Raw genomic sequence first — 11494 nt, 5'->3', positions numbered from 1 at the left:
TGCTTCCATTTTGTGATCCCACAGAGAGGGAGGAACTACATCAGCTCCTTTCTCTGTGTTTATTGAAGTCGGTGCTGCCGGTTGCAGCGGTCCCAGGATCCCCAATGGAATGAGAGAGCCCAGGAAAGGAATTGGTGGTGGGGGAGGGGGGCGGGCATCCCTCCTCCTGTAGAAGAGATCGCAGTCATAACTGAAGGCATTGTTTTATATATATATTTGGAAATGGTGGTCCAGGCATCCTGCAGCCACATCATAGCCAGCGTGGTGGGAAGAACCATTGTTTGAGATGAGGAAGAAGGCAGTCAACCCATCCAACCTGGTTGGCTGGAGAGCAGTAAAGCTGGCTATACACTAGTAGATTGTCAAACGTTCATCTGCAAATCCTTTGTACATGTGTTGACCGTTTTACCATGACAGGTGCCCCCCCCCCCCCCCCCATGGTGTGCAGTATTCAAAATAGTACCAAATTAAAAAAGAAAAAAGCGCCACTTACAAAAAACACCAAAAAAAGTGTCAGCAGCATATCCCACCCAAAATAAATTTTGGCAACAAAAATCCTAATTAAAAGGTATGAGCTAATAACAAACTTATACAAAGGTGTATATCATCATCCAAAAACATTTAGTGTTTTAAATAAATAATTATAGTGTCCAAACATAAATTAGTGTCCAAAAAATATATATATATATATCTTCAGTGACTTGAACCAATTGTGAAGAATCCACCACCAAAGGAGATGAAATGAAGTCACCAGAGCTGATGGCTGGTCAGATTATAAAGCAGCAGCAGCACTTGTGCTCTGGGAGCGATGACCCCGATGATGACCCCGATGATGACCCCGATGATGACCCCGATGTCCACATAGATATGGTGATGTCTCAGACACTTCCGGATAATAATAATCACAGACAACTCTGCAGCCCAACTCTTATGATGAACTTCTCCGCTCTCTCACACCTCCATGACAGCATGCAGTACACTCAGGGACCAAACAGAGGACATAATGTGCAATACGGTTTTATCATTGATCTCTTTAATAATAAAGGTAGAAGGAAACTCACAGACAAGGAGTCCAGCAGACAGCAGCTTCAATCACAAACAGGTGAGATACAATTACCGCTCACCGCGGATCTCTCCATACAGCACAGACCAGCAAGGCTCTCTAACGGCCACATCGAGTAGGCCACGCCCAACCGCTTTCATCACACCGACGTCATCAAGGGGCGGTTCTCTCCCATTACAATGGCAGGTCCAGAGTCCCCCAATGGAATATTGTACTCAAAGTAGACTTTCCCAGGACAGGACCCCTCCCAGTAAGACTCCCCTATTACCATGGTAGGTCCTTCCATCCTCCAATGACATACAGAACAAGACATGCCATGGCACCCCCCCCCCCCCCAATGGAACCAGAACAAGACTTTCCCAGGGCAGGACCTCCCAGTATGACTCTCCCCATGGTATACAGTATTCACAGTAGACTGAGGGGCCACTCCCCCTCATAAAACTTTTCCATTGCTATGGCAACCCTCCCCCCTCCAATGGCAGCAGAATAGGACACTGCTATGGCAGAGCCCCCAATACCATGGCACCCCCCATATCATACATGGTACTTACCCCCATGCCCCCCACCTCCATGTCCCCTACACATACATGACACCCCCATCCAATGTCACATGTGGTACTTACCCCCCCATCTCCCCTACACATACATGCCCCCCATCCCATGTCACAGGTGGTACTTACCCCCCATGTCCCCTACACATACATGCCACCCCCCATCCCATATTACAGGTGGTACTTACCCCCCATGTCTCCTACACATACATGCCCCCCATCCCATGTCACAGGTGGTACTTTCCCCCCATGTCCTCTACACATACATGCCCCCCATCCCATGTCACAGGTGGTACTTACCCCCCCATGTCCTCTAAACATACATGTCCCCCTATCCCATGTCACAGGTGGTACTTACCCTCCATGTCCCCTACACATACATGCCCCTCCCCCATCCCATGCCACAGGTGGTACTTACCCCCCATGTCCCCTACACATACATGCCCCCCCATCCCATGCCACAGGTGGAACTTACCCCCAAGTCCCCTACACATACATGCCCCCCATCCCATGTCACAGGTGGTACTTACCGCCCCCCATGTCCCCTACACATACATGCCCCCCATCCCATGTCACAGGTGGTACTTACCCCCCCCCCCCATGTCCCCTACACATACATGCCCCCCCATCCCATGTCACAGGTGGTACTTACCCCCACATGTCCACTACACATACATGCCCCCCCATCCCATGCCACAGGTGGTACGTACCCCCCCATGTCCCCTACACATACATGCCCCCCATCCCATGTCACAGGTGGTACTTACCCCCCCCATGTCCCCTACACATACATGCCCCCCATCCCATGTCACAGGTGGTACTTACCCCCCATGTCCCCTACACATACATGCCACCCCCCATCCCATGCCACAGGTGGTACTTACTCCCCCATGTCCCCTAAACATACATGGCCCCCATCCCATGTCACAGGTGGTACTTACCCCCCATGTCCCCTACACATACATGCCACCCCCCATCCCATGCCACAGGTGGAACTTACTCCCCCATGTCCCCTACACATACATGGCCCCCATCCCATGTCACACGTGGTACTTACCCTCCATGTCCCCTACACATACATGCCCCCCATTCCATGTCACAGGTGGTACTTACCCTCCCATGTCCCCTACACATACATGCCCCCCATCCCATGTCACAGGTGGTACTTACCCTCCATGTCCCCTACACATACATGCCCCCCATTCCATGTCACAGGTGGTACTTACCCTCCCATGTCCCCTACACATACATGCCCCCCATCCCATGTCACAGGTGGTACTTACCCTCCATGTCCCCTACACATACATGCCCCCCATTCCATGTCACAGGTGGTACTTACCCTCCCATGTCCCCTACACATACATGGCACCCCATCCCATAGGTGGTACTTACCTCCCCATGTCCCCTACACATACATGCCTCCCATCCCATGTCACAGGTGGTGCTTATTCTCCCATGTCCCCTACACATACATGACACCTCACCACCTGCCACAGGTGGTACTTACCCCCCCCCCCATGTCCCCTACACATACATGCATACATGCCCCTCATCCCATGTCACAGGTGGTACTTTCCCCCCATGTCCCCTACACATACATGTCCCCCATCCCATAGGTGGTACTTACCCCCACATGTCCTCTACACATACATGCCCCCCATCCCATAGGTGGTACTTACCCCCACATGTCTTCTACACATACATGCCCCCCATCCCATAGGTGGTACTTACCCTCCCATGTCCCCTACACATACATGACTCCTCACCCCATGCCACAGGTGGTACTTAACCCCACATGTCCCCTACACATACATGCCCCCCCATCACATGCACAGGTGATACTTACCCCATGTCCCCTACACATACATGCCCCCCCCATCACATGCACAGGTGGTACTTACCCCATGTCCCCTACACATACATGCCCCCCCCCCATCCCATGCCACAGGTGGTACTTACCCCCCCATGTCCTCTACACATACATGCCCCCCCATCCCATGCCACAGGTGGTACATACCCTCCCATGTCCCCTACACATACATGCCACCCCCCATCCCATGCCACAGGTGGTACTTACTCCCCCATGTCCCCTACACATACATGCCCCCCCATCCCATGTCACAGGGGGTACTTACCCCCCCATGTCCCCTACACATACATGCCCCCCCATCCCACAGGTGGTACTTACCCCCACATGTCCCCTACACATACATGACACCTCACCCCATGCCACAGGTGGTACTTACCCCCGCATGTCCCCTACACATACATGCCCCCCCATCTCATGTTACAGGTGGTACTTACCCCCACATGTCCCCTACACATACATGCCCCCCATCCCATGTCACAGGTGGTACTTACCCCCACATGTCACCTACACATACATGCCCCCCTCATCACATGCACAGGTGGTTCTTACCCCCGCATGTCCCCTACACATACATGACACCCCATCCCATGTCACAGGTGGTACTTACCCCACCATGTCCCCTACACATACATGGCACCCCCATCCCATGTCACAGGTGGTACTTACCCCCCATGTCCCCTACACATACATGCCCCCCTATCCCATCCCACAGGTGTTACTTACCCCCCCATGTCCCCTACACATACATGACACCCCCCATCCCATCCCATAGGTGGTACTTACTCCCCCCCCCCATGTCCCTACACATACATGCCCCCCCATCCCATTTCACAGGTGGTACTTACCCCCCCATGTCCCTACACATACATGCCCCCCCATCCCATGTCACAGGTGGTACTTACCCCCCATGTCCCCTACACATACATGCCCCCCATCCCATGTCACAGGTGGTACTTACCCCCGCATGTCCCCTACACATACATGCCCCCCCATCCCATGTCACAGGTGGTACTTACCCCCCCATGTCCCCTACACATACATGCCCCCCTTCCCATGCCACAGGTGGTACTTACCCCCCCATGTCCCCTACACATACATGCCCCCCCTCCCATGTCACAGGTGGTACTTACCCTCCAGGGTGACCTCCCTGCCCGCCCTCGTCACGTGTGTCATCCCGGAGGTCGGTGCCAGTGACGGAGAGGATGGCGCCCCCGACAGAGGGAGTGGGTGAGGTCGGCGGCCAGCCCGCGGAAGATGTTGGAGATGAGGACGGGCATCTTGTTCTCCCGGCCCCCCTTCATGGATCCCCAGCCCGCCCGGCTCCACCACCCGCACCGTCCGCTTCTGGTTGGCGATGGCCTCGGGCTGGGGGGCCTCGGAGGGGCCCCGGAACGATCCATTGGTCACCCCGTTGTCCCCGGACCGGTCCGCGCTCAGCACCGGGGAGACCTCCGACAACTTCCCCGCAACTGTGTACCAACCGTCCCAGAGCAGCACCTCCACCCCGCCTTCTACCGCCATCCCTCCATACTGAGCACACCGGGGAGGAGGGACCGACACCCCACCGGCACCCCGCCTTCTACCGCCATCCCTCCATACTGAGCACACCGGGGAGGAGGGACCGACACCCCACCGGCACCCTGCCCGCCGGACACACAGGGGTTAATGAGGACAGCCGGGATGGAGAGCCGGCGGAGCGGGGCTGAGCGGGGGAGACATATAGTGTGGGAACATGGGTACTGCAGGCGTGCGCTGGAACTACAACTCCCACCCACAGCACACACCTGTCCTCGTATGGAGGGGGAGGTGATTGTAGTCCCGACCTGCACCAATCCATACACAACACAGGCAACACTAAACATTTTTTTTTTACACTAAAACGTTTTTATTTGTATTTCTTTTAACAATAAAACTTTCTTTTTTACTTTGTTTTTTAACACTAAACCTTTTTTAAATATTTTTTTAACAGAATAACGTTTTATTTTTTTAACACTAAAACTTTTAGTAATTTTTTTTAACACAGAAGTTTAAAAAAAAATAACATTAAAACATTTTCTATTTTTTCACACAAAAACATTTTGTTTTTATTTAGTTTTTAACAATAAAATTGTTTATTTTTAACCCCAACACTTAAAAAAAAAATAATTTTAACACTACAAATTTTTTTATTTTTTAACACTTTTTTTTATTAACACAAAAATATTTTTTATTTTTTTTGTTCAAACAATTTTCTTGTCATTATAACTTCGGGATGGAGACATTAGCAGGAGGCATTAGACATTATATTGACAACAAGATTCAGGGGTAAGTATGCAGAGTATCAATGTCTGTATATAGAGGGGGAGGGGAAGAGCCAAGAAAACAATGCAGCATATCTGATGGTGTCCAGTGAATACAAATATTAGTAAGAGGTAGTAACATATCAGAAAGAATTTGATCGGTGGGGGTAATGACTCTCCAGAGCTACGTGGGGGGTTAGGGATAGACAGAGGAGGAGCGAGGAAGAGGGGGGCGGGGACAGAGAAGGGGGCGGGGACAGAGAAGGGGGGCGGGGACAGAGAAGGGGGCGGGGATGAAATATTTTTTATTTTTATCTTTTACCAATAATAAATGTTTTTATTTTTTAGCACATAAACTATTTTTTGTTTTATTTATTTTTTAACACTAAAACTGTTTTGTGTAAAACTAAAACATTTTTATCAGTAAAACCTTTTTTATTTTTTAAAACTTAACTTTTTTTTAATTCTTTAACTTCTTGCCGACCGCAGATAGCCAGATGACGGCTACACTGCGGCCGGACAGTTCTGGGTGGGCGTCATATGACTTCCTCCCAGAACACGCTCGGCGCGCACCCAGCTATCTCCGTGATTGCTGTGTCCTACAGACACAGCTGATCACGTGATGCGGTAAAAGGCCAATCACAGCGGCCTTTTACCACGTGATCAGACGTGTCCAATGACACGCTGATCACCGGGAAATTCAATTGCCGGTTCTCGGCTGCACTTTCCTCACGCTGTCAGATCGTGAGGAAAGTACTGCCGAGAACCGGCAGTTGTCAGAGCGGGGATCGGCACTGATCATCAGGGCACTGATGATCAGTGCCCTGATGATCGGTGCCCAGCAGTGCCACAAACAAGTTCTGCCCACCTGTGCCCAGCAGTGCCACCCACCTGTGTCCACCAGTGCCACCCACCAGTGCAGCCCAGCAGTGCTGCCAGTCAGTGCCACCAGTCAGTGCCCAGTGGTTGTGCCAGTCAGTGCCTAGCAGTGATGCCAGTCAGTGCCACCTATCAGTGCCATCTATCAGTACCCATCATCAGTGTCACCTATCAGTGCCCCCTATCCATGACACCTTATTAGTGCTGCCTATCCGTGTCACCTCATTAGTACTGCCTATCAGTGCCCTTTAGTGCTGCCTATCAGTGCCGCCTATTAGTGCCCATCAGTGCTAACTCATCAATGCACATCAGTGAAGGAGAAAAATTACCTGTTTGAAAAATTTTATAATAGAAACAAAGAAACATTTTTTTTTTTTTAATTTTTGCAATTTTTTTGTTTATAGCGCAAAAAGTAAAGCGCCCAGCGGCGATAAATACCACCAAAAGAAAGCTCTATTTGTGAGAAAAAAATGATAAAAATTTCATATGGGTACAATGTTGCATGACCGCGCAATTGTCAATCAAAGTGCGGCAGCGCTGAAAGCTGAAAATTGGCCTGGTAAAGAAGGGGGTAGAAGTGCTCTGTAGGCGAGGGGTTAAACACTAAACACTTTTTATTGTTGTGGAACTCTGAGGGGGGGTCGTACTTTCCTGTCTCCCCCCCTCGTCTCTTATCTTCCTCCACATAAGCGGCTTACCGGCTGCCGCTGCCCCGGGAGCGATGGACGTGTAACCAAGGAAGGCGAATCCGGGTGCACACGCGGTTCCTCCATCACGGCGCCAAGATTCCCTTGTTGTTTGCTCCAGTACTATACCGGCTTTTAGAGTGTGACTTTCGGACGAGAAGATGTGATTGGCTTGAAGAAAGAAAACTAATGCAGCCATCACATGGAAGGACTGCCATAACATCTGAAGTCAAAGGCTGCAAAGGTGTCTTTTCTCAGTTTACTGGGAAGTCCTGGTTTAGGTGGCATAAAGATGAGTATAAGCCGTGATGAGGATACTTTGTGGTGTAGCGATACTTGCAGGAGTCGGGATTCTCCCATTCAGCATTCACTTTTGGTATAGAGAGCCATATCAGCCGGTCTAATATCAATGGTGCCCTGGTGCCACCTGCTGCTTTCATTTCCATCATTCACAAAGGATTGCAGTATGTGGAGGCAGAAGTGAGCATTGATGAGGATGGCACACTTTGTGACGGGAGGACGATGGAATCTCCCTGATTGGTGCAGTTATACCTGATGTGGTACAGACAAGACAGCAGGCATACAGAGACAAGCTTGTGCAGCAACAGGCAGCCGCTGCAACGGCAAACAACCAGCAGCCATCTGCGAAGAATGGGGAAAATGCAGCAAACGGGGATGAGAATGGAGGACAGGGACTGGCAAATAACCACACTGATAGGATGGAAGATGATGGAGATGTAGAAATCCCATCTAGCAAAGCAGTAGTATTACGTGGTCAGGAATCAGAAGTGTTGGTTTGGGCCTGGAACCCAGTTAGTGATCTATTGGCATCAGGGTCAGGTGATTGGACGGCACGGATATGGAATCTCAGTGAAAACAGCACTAGTGCTTCAACACAGCTGGTCCTTAGACACTGTATACGAGGGGGGGGGACAAGATGGTCCTAGTAACAAGGATCCTTAGATTGGAATAGTGAAGGAACACTTCTAGACACTGGATCCTATGATGGCTTTGCCAGAATCTGGACAGAAGAGGGAACCCTTGCAAGCACCTTGGGGCAACACAAAGGACCTATATTTGCCTTGAAATGGGACAAGAAAGGAAATATTATTTAAAGTGCAGGCGTAGACAAGACGACCATAATCTGGGACACACACGGGGGCAAAACAACAGTTTCCTTTTCACACGGCACCAGCGTTAGATGTGGACTGGCAAAGTAACAACACGTTTGCATCATGCAGTACAGATATGTGCATTCATGTCTGCAAATTGGGACAAGACAGGCCAATAAAAACATTCCAGGGACACACAAATGAAGGGAACGCAATAAAGTGGGATCCCACTGGTGACCTTCTTGCATCCTGTTCTGATGACATTATTATTATTATTATACAGTATTTATATAGCGCCAACAGTTTGCTCAGCGCTGTACATTACAATGGGAGACAATACATGGGACAGTACAGTAACAATACAATAAAATACACAAGGGGTTCAAGGGCCCTTGTCAGGAATCCCAGAGATCACCACGGCGCACGAATCTGCACAGTTGTAGGATCCCAACAAGACATACAGGCAGGTGGGCACTAGGACCCAGGCGCGCCTGTCACCAATGACGGCCGGACAGGCACTAGGACCCAGGCGCGCCTGTTGGCGCTGGGCTGGCTATTTAAACCAGCTCATGCAATGCTCACATTGCCGTATGGTCTTCATTCCCTGTTCCCTGCTCGTCTGTTCCTGTGTGAGATACCTTGTTGCCGACCCTGCTTGACTCTGACCTCTGCTGACCATCTCCTGCTCTGATCCCTGGCTCGTCTGACTATTCTTTTGCTTACTCCTGATTACCTGACCTCCTGTTGCTGAAACCTGGCTTGTGACCTGACTACTCTCTGTCCGCTGCTCTGTACCATTCTGCCTCTGCTGTTACCGACCTGGCCTGCCTGACTACGCTACACATACTCTGTCATCCATCCATCCTGCACGGATCCGCTCACCACTGCCCAGGTCTGCCAGCCTCTTCACATCAGGCTCTCTTCCGATACATACCTCCGGTGGTTCACTCTACCACAGTCGGGTGTACTCAGGAGTCCCGACCTGGTCTCAGTCTGTTCCAAGTCCATCCCCACCATCAGGGTCCTTGGTGAATAAGCAGACTGGGGCTTAGACCCCGCACCCTGGGGAATCCCATTCTGTGGGTTGCTAGAGATACCGCCGGGTGGATCGTGACAGAACCATACGGCCATGACTGAGCCTGGAAGAGGACCATCCCCGCTGGACGATATATGCCAACATCTGGCGGCGCTCATCCAAGCGGTTAAAATGCTACAGGAGGGTTACACACATCTGGAAGGTCGTATTCAGACGCTAGCCTCGCCGGCATCCACATCTCAGAAACCGGTTACTCCATCTTCGACCAGGAACCCCTCGGAACCTCTTGTCGGAGCAATGGTCTCAATGCCTCCACCGAAACCCCGTGTACCGATGCCAGAACGATTCAATGGGGATCGAGGAAAATTCAGGGCATTCCTCAATGCATGCCAACTATACTTTGAGCTGCAGCCGCGGACATTTTCTGCAGAATCTGTGAAGGTGGGGTTCATTATATCCCTACTGCAAGATGAACCCCAGGGCTGGGCCCACCGACTACTCGAGATCCGCCATCCACATCTGGATTCGGTAACAACGTTTTTTAAAGCAATGGCGGTGTTATATGACGACCCGCAGCGGGCAGCATCGGCTGAAACAGCCCTGCATACACTCAGACAAGGTCGCCGAGCAGCGGAAGAGTACGCCTCGGAGTTCAGACGTTGGATGGGGGACACCCATTGGAATGATGCAGCCCTGCATGGGCTTATCTGAGTCACTTAAAGACAAACTAGCCAGAGTGGGCATACCCGATACCTTAGAAGACCTCATAACTCTGGCCGTCCAGATTGACTGCAGATTGCGGGAACGCTAGGTCCAGCCAGGGTCAGAGACCAACATGGGTACTACCTAGCATTCCGTTCCAGTCTACCTCTCCTGTTGGGAATCGGAACCCGGAAGCCACCGAGATGCCCGAACCCGTGCAATTGGGATTGACGCGACCGTCATTAACGGTTGAAGAACGCCAGAGACGTCGGGCAAACAATCTCTGTACTGCGGGGGAGCAGGTCATGTGGTACGCTCCTGCCCTGCCAAACTGAGTAAGTGTGCCTCTGTTTTTTCTGCTGTATCTCCCACCTGTCTTAATAAGTCAAATTACTTAGCCGTGCCTATCTCCTTCCAGCTTCCTGGAAGGACCGTGTCAGCGACAGCAATCATTGACTCAGGAGCTTGTAGCTGCTTTATAGACCTAGACTTTGCATTTTATATTTGTTGGCACATTTCATGTGTGCCCGCCGTTAGAAGTGGGTGGATGCAGGGAGGTTTATAATGGTGGGCATACCACCACACACTTTTCCTTGCAGACATATTTCAATTCTAAAGTTGTTTTATTGAGTTTATGTTTTATTGTTAACCATTGTTGATTTCTTTGCAGGAATGTCAAACTGCAGCACTGACCTGTCTATTCTGACAGCAACAGGGTCTTGCTTTCAGAATAGACATAAGTAGGTGTGTGCAGTGCTGACGGATGAAAATTTTCATCCGCAGTTAAAAAAAAAGAGAATATATGCCAAAGCATGGGGGCCTGGGGAGGCCAGTGGGCGGATGGCCCCTATGCTTCGGCATATATATTTTATATTTCTTGGCACATTTCATGTGTGCCCACCATTAGAAGTGGGTGGATGCAGGGAGGTTTCTAATGGTGGGCATACCAGACACTTTTTCTGGCAGAGATTTCTTCTCTTTTTTTTCATTCAGCCCACAGGCTGCATAAAGAAAAAAAGTACATAGCATATATATCCAACAAGGACCAGCGATGTACTGGTACATCACTGGACTTTGAATGGTTATACCAGGGAGATGCCTGCAGCTGCAGGCATCATCCTGGTATCATTTTTTTCAGCCGGCAATGGGCTTTCATGTAAAAGCATTCCTAGTGGTTAATTAGCTGCAGGATTGCCTTTACAAGCAGCGGGAGAAAATGCACCCCCCTCCCCCTCCCTGAGATAGCATTAAAAGTGATTAATAAAAAAAAATTAAAGGGATAGTGTAAAAATAATTAAATAAATCAGAAAATAAGA

The 11494-nt window shown here is 50.3% G+C and overlaps 1 pseudogene; it reads left to right on the top strand.

The window, feature by feature from the left end:
• The first annotated feature begins 7620 nt into the window (after positions 1 to 7620).
• On the top strand, positions 7621 to 10187 carry LOC149450374 (F-box-like/WD repeat-containing protein TBL1XR1 pseudogene; annotated as a pseudogene).
• Positions 10188 to 11494: the final 1307 nt, after the last annotated feature.

This window comes from Staurois parvus, unplaced genomic scaffold (genome assembly GCF_062004578.1).
Source record: "Staurois parvus isolate SC_StPar_1 unplaced genomic scaffold, SC_StPar_1.0 ptg000575l, whole genome shotgun sequence".
In the NCBI taxonomy this organism is placed as follows: Eukaryota; Metazoa; Chordata; class Amphibia; order Anura; family Ranidae; genus Staurois; species Staurois parvus.
This window is presented reverse-complemented; position numbering and strand designations above follow the sequence as displayed.